The sequence below is a fragment of the Colias croceus genome, chromosome 10 (genome assembly GCF_905220415.1).
Source record: "Colias croceus chromosome 10, ilColCroc2.1".
Classification (NCBI taxonomy): Eukaryota; Metazoa; Arthropoda; class Insecta; order Lepidoptera; family Pieridae; genus Colias; species Colias croceus.
Window position 1 is genome coordinate 3,796,736 of NC_059546.1, and position 12,869 is coordinate 3,809,604.

The window sequence follows — 12,869 nt, forward strand, 5'->3', positions numbered from 1 at the left end:
CCCGGAATTACTAGTTTTATTGCCCGACAATGCATCATGCTTTTAATTACGGACCACTAATTGCTAAAGGCACATTTCCTCAGTAATCCCTTTGAACCACCTCATTGCATTTTAAAAGAAAGGATTATAATTTTCTTTTACCCTTGCGAGTGGGCGTGGACTCCTTTATTAATTCAGAACGCTTGAGAGCGTTCTTGGGGTATTTAAATCTTATTTTTTTCTATTTTATGGTAATTGTAACGGTGGGAGCTGTATAATTTTTCGGGCTTTTATATAACTTCAATTAGACGTGCGATGTTTTATTTAATGTTATGATGCAATTACTTTAGCCTTATGTTTGTAGCTAGAACTTTATACAAGAATGACCTTCATAAAACTTTTGGTAGAATTGAGCTTAAATTAATTCGATTCAGCTTGTATTATTTTTCGTTAAAACTAATCAGGTGGTTATAAGCATGTTGCAAATTTAAATTTTATAATGATCACGGGTTTTTTTTAGATTTATGTTTGCATGCAAACGAAGTTGTACCTAGTAGGCACAAACGAAGTTGTGAAAAACGACTTATGTGGTTCATATTTATATATTTTCATATTTAAATTAAGGTATTTAACTACTCATCTGAAAGAGACCTTTCCTATTAAAATCGTTGCTACTAATTAGGGATGTTTCGCCACATAACCCTCATTACTGGAACCATGATGTCATCCTGAAGGCACTGTTTCAATTTTCAAACGCGCCTTCGATGCTTATAATATCGCGTTCTGACCGCCGCGTTTCAACATCTCCTCCTCATCCAGCCTAATCGTCAATCAAGTTCGACGCAACGCGAGGGGCTGTCGCGCGCTAGGTATAAAGGTGCATGTTTTTGCGACCAAATGGTGATATAATGACAGACACCGCCGCCGATACGGGATTCAGATCCCGCATGCTAATACCGCATGAATATTTATGAAATATTTTCCTAAAAACAATTACGATAAAGCCGCGTTTTAGCAACGAATTGTTGTGTTGATTAATACGTACGTATGTAGTTTGTGTTTGCAAAAATCTTTTTATATAGAAGTTTTTGATGAGTAGGTATTTCTTGATATTTTTGTAGAGTTTTTAGGGAATAAGATCGTAGATACGTACATATACGTATTTATTCAGCGTGTTGAGAAAGTAGGCACATAAATGTGCTAAATGTGTGATAGTTTAACCCACAATGTTCTGTGGTTTAACCAAATAACCTTTCTCATTTTAGTGATAGAAAAATAAGTTGTAAGTTATAACTCGTAGCTGCAGTAGATATTCCAGTTTATCTGCAGCTGATATAAAAAGTAAAAATAGGTAAGTGTCATATAATATTACAATTTACAATACCTACCTAGTATGAAAAATATATTATCACTTTTAGCTCACTAACTTTGTACACTATAACAGTAAGTACCTATAATGGTTTTATTATTTAATATTATGAGGAAGATGTTTTAGGAAGTAACTTCATTATGTGAATCTTTCGAAGCCATTATATTATAGGTGTAGCTTATCATACGTGTGTGTATTCTGCTAAATGTGTGATAGTTTAACCAAATAACCTTTCTCATTTTAGTGAGAGAAAAATAATCTGCATCCTTCCATTGGGGTTACAAGTTACAATGCAGGGATTTTATTTAGCTATCAGACAGCCAATTTAAATAGTGCGTCGTCAATCTCGGTGACGTCAAATGATAGTACGTGATCTTGATCGATTGATCGTCCGATACAAGTTTCATTATAGCCTTGTCAATTTTAACGCCTTGTTAAAACGAGGCTTGTTTTGCCGTTGATACTTATCACAGTCTAGAAAGAGGGCACACCTCTGTTATTATGCGTAATTTGCTTTATCTAGTTCGTATGATCTTTGGTAAAGTTATCCTCAAACATATTTCAATGATTTGATTTTATTTCGAAAATTTATATGATACAAAAATAAATTAATTTGGGTATATCTGTATTGAGCTCAGGATATTGTTGTTATTTATTCCAGCAATATGTTGAGACTTTTTGAAATCTGATGATCGACTTGTAAGTTGTAACTAAATAGTTTAGTAGCTGCAGTAAAAATTCCAATTATTCTGCAACTGACATAAAAAGTAAAAATAGGTAAGTATCATATTATAATAGTTTTACAATTTACAACACCTAGTATGAAAAATGTAAAAAATAGAATGTCTTTAGAAACGTGGCAGTTGATTTGAACCTGTCCTTCCATCCACGATATTGAACGAATCCAATACAAAATTTCAGTAGTTATAATACATAGGTAACCGTATCGTACGAATCCAACCCACACCATGGAATATAGATAAAATATTATCTTTTACATCGCACACATGCATTAGAATTACAAATGAGCAGGCTACGCGTAACAGCATGACGGTAGAATATTGCAGCGTGGATAAAGAGATGATTCAAGGATAATATTGCCTTGAAGATCGAAACACCGTGAAGCTGAATTACGTATAAATTGTTATTGAGATTTATCAGTGGCCACCTTTACGTGGACAGGAATGTAAAATACGGACGAAAAACAGAAAGCACATAATATCAGTCTCTGCTTAAAGCTCGAAGTTAAACTTACGACAATTCGTAAAGCTCGAAGTTAAACTTACGACAATTCGTAATTTGGCTTAAATTTTTATCAAAAACCTACATGATAATTTTTACGGTGCTGCATGCGTGGAAGGCATCTCTGTTTTTTATATTCATGTGTACATAAGAGAGCAATGCATATTAAGTAAACTGGGTCAAGATATCTGAAAGATTTTCATTTCAAAAACTAGAATGCTGTATAAAACAGCGAAAATTCTCAACATAGCAATTTACATAAATGGAGCATTTCAATAACGGGGACAAAAATAAAAACATAATTTTAAATGCGCATAATATAAGCGGCAAGCCGAGATAGCTAACAGACGGAAAATATTAAAGGGAACTTTTCTTACATTTTTAAAAGAAGTTTTCTTTATCCATGGAATAAATCGAAGGTGGGAGGGCGAACTTATCCGACGGAAGTAGAAATCTGTTGTTTTATTCATGAAAAAATGAGAAAGGAAAATAAAAAGAGGCAAACACTTCTAGCTAGTCTGAGGAGATCGCATTGCAACACGAAGATCAGTTAAGCAACGCTGCGTTATCAGGCTCGGTCTAATTGTAGCCGTGGATTGAAACGTTCACTTCAAAACTTTAAGCAAACAATCAATCAAAATAGCAACGTGAACTAAACAAGTGAACTTCGTGACAAATCCTCACGCACAGTATCCATTAAATAATGCAAATTTGTTGTAATCCCCACTCGGCGGAACATCTCGAAGCCGCTGCGAGTGAAATATTTAATTTTCATAAAGTATACATTAGAGGAACGAGACGTCTCACCGGCGGAGCGATACGTGGGAGATATTTACAAGAAATTCGCCCCACCATTATGATAATTATTTAAACATTTGCCAAACCCTGCAGCAAAATTTAAATTATTAAAAAGCGATCAAGTATTTTTAGATTCGATTCCGAACATGTCCAGTTACGGTTAAATAAAACCCGATATCGGCGATTGTCTATTGGCGCGGCGGTTCGACGGGAGCCCGACAGCAAATTTGCATATCACCGATATTATATCGTCACGCGAAAAACGTATCCCTTACGCCTGTGTACACATGAATGACGCGTGATGCTGCCGACCTTCCCTGACGTCATCCATCATTCGCCGTGGCGCCTGCACCTAGACTCGTGACAGCCGAGCGGCCTGCGGGGAGAGGCCTGCCCGGAGTTCGAAATCAAACTTTAAATACCCCTATTTAACGTGCTGTTCGACTCGCCGCGGAATGGTGCAAGGTGGCACTCTACCTCCTCGCGGCTAGGGAGGATCCCTGTCAAACGCTCGCGAAGAGTTTGACAGGCCCGGGGCGCGGAGTATTTGACATGAAGGGGCTTGTTTGATACGGGGGTGAGGTGACAACGGGGAGGGGGAAAATTCTGCCCGGTCATGAATAGGCAATGGGCTCGGTTTATTTATAAAGATCGTACTGAACAGTAAACTTCTGTGCGAAAATAAACACATCGTTGCCATTGACGTGTTCATTTACCTTTGTATGATTTTCATCTCTTTGGTCTTATTATGTCACATTTCTTTGAGTTACAGAATTACCTACTTTTTCAGATCATGACTTTCGCTTTAAGTTCTTATGCTGCTTAAACTTGACATGGCTACCAATTTGTTTCTTTTTTATCAATCACATCAATACACTAATTAGATTTTTTTTTATTTCATCATCGAGAAATTAAAAATAATATTTTAAGTGCTCTCATATAATAATGCGATTCATACGATGTCATTTAATAGGAAATCAATGGGCAAACATATCCAATTGATGTCTACTGTACCTAATGTTTACAGAATATTTTTTATGCAGCGTATTTTATTTATAAGTACAGTACAGTATTTTATTTATAGTATTTTTTTTGTCTTATTATAGGTAAAAATCACACTAAAATTACATCTCACCACAGCCACAATCGTTGTAGTAGCGAATAAAATTAGAAGTTTAAAAATCTTGTTGTTTTAAATTTCACGATATAAAATGGGGAACACCTATTTAGCTTTCCGCCCTTTCCACATTTGTTATCTATGCAAGTTTCAACAGGAAATAAGAGCGCTTCAAAAGACTTTATCAACGACAATTTAATTCAAGCGACCGCAAGACCCCAGCATCTTGTAAGGGGAATAAAATCCATAAAAGACACGGTACTGTATGGAGAAGTCAGCGTGGAGTACAAAATTTGATTATTCCGCGAGGTTGGCCTATCGCCAGTGCTCGACTATTTATCATGGCCTCTCAGTGTACAAGGATACTAATAAACGATCGGGATTTATATGGAGCGGTTACTACAACTCTTAGGAAGTTCGATTTAATTCGTAGGTACTTTTTTCTAGGTAATGAGAAACAGTATGTAACTGAACTTTTTTTTGATGATACTTTGAAGGTTAAACTTGTTATTAATTTCGGTTTACATTAGATGATTATTAAACAAAACACTGATACTATAAGAAATCGGAAACTAATAAATGAATGCATAAAAAGATCAAAGAAATGTAACTTTACGCAAATCTGTTAATAAACACGATACATTAATATCCGATAATGATTTAGCAGCTCTCAATAGGTAATGTAAAGTTCAATTTGAATCTTATTAAAATGATTACAAATCGAATGTACCTACCCAATTAATTTAGTAAAAATTAAAGACACACATCGTCATTCTAAATTAAGCACTAATTAAGGCTTCGTAAACATTAATGATACCTAATAATTAATAATTATCACATTTCCATAATTATAATTATGACAAATTAATGAAATACTATGAACAAATTATTTGCCGACATTAGTGAGGCTATAATTAAAATTACATTATTAGATTGATACAGTAAAATCGTTACTTTATGCAATTTATGAAATTATTTAATTAGTAATGAGGTTAAAAGGTTAGTCATAATTTGAAATTGAAACTGAAATTATACACGTTTATATTAGAAACACTACATTGAAAGATGAAAAGAAAGGAAGGTAGTTTATTGAATTTGTGAATGTAATAATAGCGAAAAATTATAAGTACAGCTCACAGACTACCTATTAGTTATAATTAACTGATAACTGAAAAAAGCATAGACTATACAGTTGTCAAAGCCCATGCCAAATAAAATAAAAAACACTAAATAAAAGCTAAACTTTAAATTTAGAACATGCAAACGATTCAAACTTGATTCAAACATTGTTTAGATAATACAGATAATGTATTAAATCAACACAACAGAACATTAAAACAAACCCTTGCGTAGAATCACGGAGTTTCCGCGGTGCAGTATGATTTATGGCGCGAGATCCGCTACTAGTTTCCACGCTCTTCACGGTTTCTTTGACGGTTATTATAGCTGCAGCTTAATAGACAGTCGATGATTCGATTTTTAATTTGCATTCCAGGAATTTTTATTCAGCTTTTTTTCGTTGGCGCCATCTTGTTTTTTTTTTCATTTCAATACCTATTAGATATCGATTAGCAAGCTCATCTGTTTTGTTTGAAATACAGAGATTGTGCTATTCATATAAATCTTTAAATTGATTTGAATTAACGTTTTAGTTACGCAACCCTTTACTTTTGCAATCTTTATTCGGGGAGTAGTAGTTCTAGTAAGTATCTATTAATTCTCTATTTTGTACAAAACACATACATTTATACCATACACGTACATTTATTTCTCATACAAATTATCACATAAAAATTAAATCATCCGGAAAACACCGAGCCAGATTTAAACATTCGAATTTTGACAAACAGGAACTGGAGTAGGTACCTAATGATGCTTTAACCGTTACATCAATAACGAAATCTCATACCAATATTCGGATTTAATAAAACATAAGACAACAGCATGTTGACACGCCGTCATCTTCCGGCTCGATCGCGGCTGTCAAATAATGATACTCATTTGTCAAACGCAATCGGGGCCCGCTGTCGCTTTATTACATAACAAATACACTGGAACGGTAGGTAATACAATATTGTTACGTGCATGGGATGAATTCTTAAAGGTTTATCGAGGTTTTTATTTAGTGGAAAGAATGGTATCTTTGGTTTGTTATATAAATTGTAATGAACATCCATCGAGGATTTAACACGGGCGAAGATAGGGGAGTGTGAGAAATATTTCCGATACTTTGTAGGCCATCTCTGATACTATACAGGCCACCTTATTTTACTTTAATAAGCCTAATGAATCAGCACACAACATGTCAAGCATTGACAAAGATCACTTCTTTCTTCAAAGTTTCTGTTTAACTTATGTTAATCAAGTGTGTTCATTTTTTTAATATTGCCAAATCTACCATAACAACCCTTATTATCAACCATTAAGTGGACCGATATAAGTCTTTCTCATTTGTCCAGATTTTTAATATTTAAATTCAGTTTATTAACAACAACAAGCTTACAGTGCATAGTAGATAATCTTAATATATATAAATCTCGTGTCACAATGTTTGTCCTCAATGGACTCCTAAACCACTTAACCGATTATAATAAAATTCGCACACCATGTGCAGTTCGATCCAACTTGAGAGATAGGATAGTTTAAACATGTAGGTACCACGGGCGAAGCCGGGGCGGACTACTAGTATATTATAGATATAGATACTATTCTAAGCTCATCGAAATAAAATGCCGCTGGCTACAAAGTATGTGAAGTTCATTTCTATTGAATCTATAGATATCTATGTTTTATAAGAATACAACAAGGATGCGAGCGGATGGTTTGGAGGCAGGAGCCCTCGCGTCTCTCGTCGAAGCCGTCATTTCTTTTATATTTTTTCATCAATGTCACACGTGACGCCCGAATGTCATTTTCATGCGATGAAAAAAAATGTTTATTAAGACGCGGGTTGTACGCGATATTACAATGTTTCCACTAGTGAAATATGGAAAGTGATTTTTTACGAGAATATAACAAGGTGGAATAGGCGTCGGGATTAAAAGTAGCGTTTAGGAGAGGGTTGTTGATTTATGAAACGAAATGCGTGTGTATAATCACTTTAAGGAAATGTAGCATAAATACTGGTATAAATAATAAATGTTTCAAGAAATTGTATACGTTTGAATTACGTTGAATATTACTTGTGTTAAAATCATTTTTTTACTTTAAAATACCTATGTTATCAACCCTGAATTGTGAGATACAACATGAAATTTTTGTGACTTCTCGTATAAACAAAATATTAAACTCGATTTGAATTTATTATATTTAATTCCTTTCATACAAACTAATCACAGATCATTACGATAAATAGCTAGAACTTTCTTTAATTTATTAGAACTAATTCTAGCGAGATGTATTAGGGTTGTCACCTCAAGTAGGTTATAGTAAATATTCGGTAAGTAGGTGGTAGACGGGGCTGGGAGCGCGACGGCAGATGCGCCGGTTGTGATTGTCTTGCTCGATGATTGATGATCTCCGACGGATGGAGTAGGGCTGCGAGTAATGCAGTTTTTATTTTTATTTCATTTTATTTTCACTGTTTAATGTGACATAATGATTTTTTGCTGTTAGCTTGTGTTTGTAAATAATTAATCGTTATTTTGAATTTCTTTTGTTGTAATTTTCATAAATGATGAAATTCGCTACCGATTACGTTCCTATAATTTTAATTAACATCGCAATAATAATTAATTATATCAATCAGTACTCAACATAAATTCAATTTATTGAGTTTATTTATTTAGTATGTGTAAATGTTCTTTGGGACGGTTAGTTCGGTTACGGTTGGTTTCATCATTAGATTTTTTATAAACAGGAATATTATTAAAAACAAATAAGGAAACGGTATAATAACATCCATCAATGTAAACACTATTGTTTGTTCAAAAAATCCTACAAAAGAAGAAATTTTGTGTAAACATGTTCATTAAGTCAACATAATCCCTTTTGTCACGGCGTAAACAAGTGGAAAAACTCGGTAGGTAAATATCGAGATCTGGTATAATCCCTATTTATCTATTGTTATGATTAGCTCTTGTTTAAAAATACTGTGACAGTTTGAGCTTATATTAAAAAAAAAAGATTGTGAATGTGAAATGTTTAATGGTAAACGAAATGTGTTATAAATTTTAAGGCAATATTAAAAGATACTTAAGTTATGAAGTTGAAGAATTTGTTTAGTTGCTTATTTGAATGAGCTAATCGTATGAACTACTGATACAAATTGAAAAATTATATTCGTGTTGATATCTAAGAAGGCTATAATACATAACGCTACGACTAATATTGGCGTAGCATCAATATTAAAAGAAATGTAAAATCGAAGTTGCGTTGTTTAACTTATGCGAATATTAATACAATTTGTGAAAATATCCTCGGAAATAAGATTAAAATAATAGTTTACAACGTATTAACGGTCAACGGAAAATAGTGCTCTTAAATTTTTTATTACAAAATTGAAACTATGATTTTAAAATTTCATTCAAAATTAAATAGGTACTTATTTACGAATACTAGGTATTAAAGATAATATTGAATAAAAAAGTACGAATTGACAACCCTAATCCACAATTCAACTCACGTTTATTAAATATAAGCAAACTCAAGCATAGGCCACAGTAGACATACTTTGCCGAAATATTTTGCATTCGACAATTGTCATGGAAATGGTAAAATTTATTTATTAGATATTTAATTTATATAGAAGAAGCAAACGTAGAGGATGAAGTTCATAACAGGTATAAGTACTAAAGTATATTCTAAATGTTAAAAATGCCTGACAAAAATGTTTCAGAATAATAAAAGTTCTCTTGTTTGTTACTGAAAGGAGAGCAATATGATAAAAAAGTCCCGAACTTTCTAAAATACTTAAGAAGGGATATCCAAAATAATAGCCAGTTATGTTTATAAAAGTATTATATTTAGGTCCCGAACTTTCTACTGTAACACAAAGTTTAGAATTTTAGTTGATTCTCTATTTGCAGCACAAACGTGATCGAAATTATGAAATTAATATTAATGCTTTTTAGTTATTTTCTTATATGTATAATCCATACTAATATCACAGTTGACAGATATATACTACGCTAATATTATAAATGCGAAAGTAACTCTGTCTGTTACTCAATCACGCCTTAACTACTGAACCAATTTGCATGAAATTTGGTATAGAGATATTTTGATACCCGAGAAAGGACATAAGATAGGTTTTATCCCGGAAATTCCACGGGAACGGGAACTATGCGGGTTTTTCTTTGACTGCGCGGGCGATGCCGCGGGTGGAAAGCTAGTTTAAAAATAATATAAAATAGTGAATTGACTAATTCGAATCAGAAAGTGTTAGGTACCTATATTATGCATTACGTAATGGAATTCATTACGACTTATTGATGGTTATTATTAGCTATATCCCGTAACACAACAGTGTTAACAACAACTACAACTACTAACTAACTAACTACAACTCTAACAAGATTTGACTTCATACAACATTGAATTAAATAAGAATACTTAGTCAAATAATATATATTATGTTATTAAGTTTATAATAAATATTCTAAACAGTAGTGTTCTACTAATAAAGATGTAATATCATCATATATTATGAGCAATGGTTGCAAAATTAATGTATTTTGCCGCTTCTCTATAAGATGAAAGATGCTGCCACCTATAGGATCTAAAATGATAACATGAAATTCAGTAAGATCAAAATATATACATAAGTATATGTGTTTGCTTATAGAGCCGATGCATGTTTTATTTAATATTTTAAAATTTTTATAATTATATTTATGTGAAGATTGTTATTATGTATAAAGCGTAAATAACAAATAAAATACGATTTACTTTTGAAGGTTCTGTAGTTCTATCTAGCGGTTGAAAGCTACGGTGCACGTAGTTGTAGAACTTACGAGCTTAAAGCTTTCAGTGAGCTTTTTCCATAGATCACGAGATGGCGCTAATATCAATAGATTTATTTACGTCCAAATAACAACAATAAATATTATCATTAATTAAATTAATACAATAATATTTAATAAAAATATAATTCAGAAGTGGAGTTCTTCAAATGCTCCGTTAAACTAGAAGGCCTTAGACTGTCTTAATAATTAATCAATTTTATCATTATATTATAATCGTTTAATTAAGAGGTCCATTATGTAATACATAATTTGTAATTAATTTTGTTGAGTTTTGAATAGGTTTAATATGTGTTAGTAATAATTGTGTGCTCGGCTTAGACAAAGTTTCGTGCAAAAAAATACTTAAGAAGTAAGTATATGTAGGGAATTTTAATAAGGGATATCCAAAATAATAGGCAGTTATGTTCATAATATTTGGATAAAAATTTTTATTTGAATAATATAATCTAAATGCCTGATAACTTCATAATATTTTGAGGACCTTGTATCTACTACCAGTCTAATTTAACTATATATGACCTATAGATACAGATGATATAAACTCAATTATATTTTCATACTAAAAGTATACATTGAATCAGTTAATATCGATATTCAACATAATATGTATCTATTCAATCGAAAGTACCTACGAGGTACGAGTTGCATGATAAAGACTTAAAAATTAGTAAATCGCCTTCTAGCTTATAAAAATTATACCGGAAAGTAATCCATAATTGATCCATATGTTAATTAAATGATTTGTTAGAAGTTCAAAATTTTGAGTCAGCAAGCCCTAATGATCCGGAGTGGGGTTGTATATAAAGAGGTTCTGTAATTGACAGTAATTAAATTAGCCCTTCATTTCGTAACAAGTGCAACCAACAAATAAATATTGTACAATTAAAAAGAAAAAGAGGAAAATGGCAGCTTCTACTAACAGTTTGCAATTAATGGATACTGAATTTATAACGGATTTTAGTAATCAATGGATTTCTGAAAGCAGTGCTCAAAATGAATCGGTAAGAACAATTATCTATTAATTTGCAATTTAAAATTCTTCATAATCTATACTATTTATACAGATATTATAAAGCTGAAGAGTTTGTTTGTTTGATCGCGCTTATCTCTGGAACTACTGGTCCGATTAGAAAGATTTTTTCGGTGTTAGATAGACCATTTATCAAGGAAGGCTATATATAATTACGCTTAGACCAACATGAGCTAAGATATGTGGGTGAAACCGCGAAGCGAAGCTAGTGATTAATAGATGAATAATAAAATATTATTTTCTTTTTCAGGTTCCGATTTTAGAACAACGCTACGATATGAATAACGCCGTAAATTATGGAATATCGCATTTAACAACAGACTTTAGAAGTACAGCTAACAGTGAAAATAATACACATTTTTCTCATATCACGTATCAAGACCAACATTCTCCTGTGAATTACTATCCCATAACTATAAATTCACTTGATTCTATTCCGAATAGCAGGAGCGCTTATAACGGTCCCACTTTTCCAACATATAATATAAACGTGAACGATAGAGTAAATACATATGAAAATCCTAATAAGCTTAACTCTATTAATAATAACAAAACTTATGGCACGAAGAAACCGAAGCGAGTTCGAACAGCGTTCACAACTGAGCAAATACTGCAGCTAGAACAAGAATATGCAAAAACTAAATATCTGGAACGCAATCGACGCTTGGAACTATCGCATACACTACGCTTGGGAGAGAGAACTATAAAAGTATGGTTTCAGAATAGACGCATGAAAGAGAAGAAAGACAAAGCTGAAGAAATGGAAGAAAATGAGGCTACCAGTACATCCGAATCATCACCTGAAAGATATACGCTACAGATACCATCACATTATTATCAACAGAATTCTATGAAGACAACACCAGTGATGCCACAAGATCTAGATTGGTATAGAAATTACAATAACTACAATTCAGTTTCCACATACTCTAATGGAATGAACTTACAGCCACAGAATATGGCAATAATTTCATTCTCAACTAATTTAATGCAAAAGGATGACAATTTTAACGTACAAGAAAAGCAACAAGCAGTCAGTAGATGCGTGCAATTCCTTGAAAATGATGTTCAACACATAAAAGAACAAAATGTTTTGTCTTCAGCTATTGAATGTGTAGAAAATACTTCTAAACGTTTAAGTGATGAAGATTTGGAACTATCATGGGAGTTAATTAACGAATTGTCAGATTAATAAGTAATATAAAAATCGATGTACTTATTTTTAATATTTTAAGCATTACTGGCTGAATCTAGTCCACTTTCCAATTTAATTCTTAACAAAACCAGTCAAAAATTTTAATTATAAGTTTAATTTTAAGTTCATATTATGTTTAAAGACAATAAATAATTAAAAATATCTATATTTTA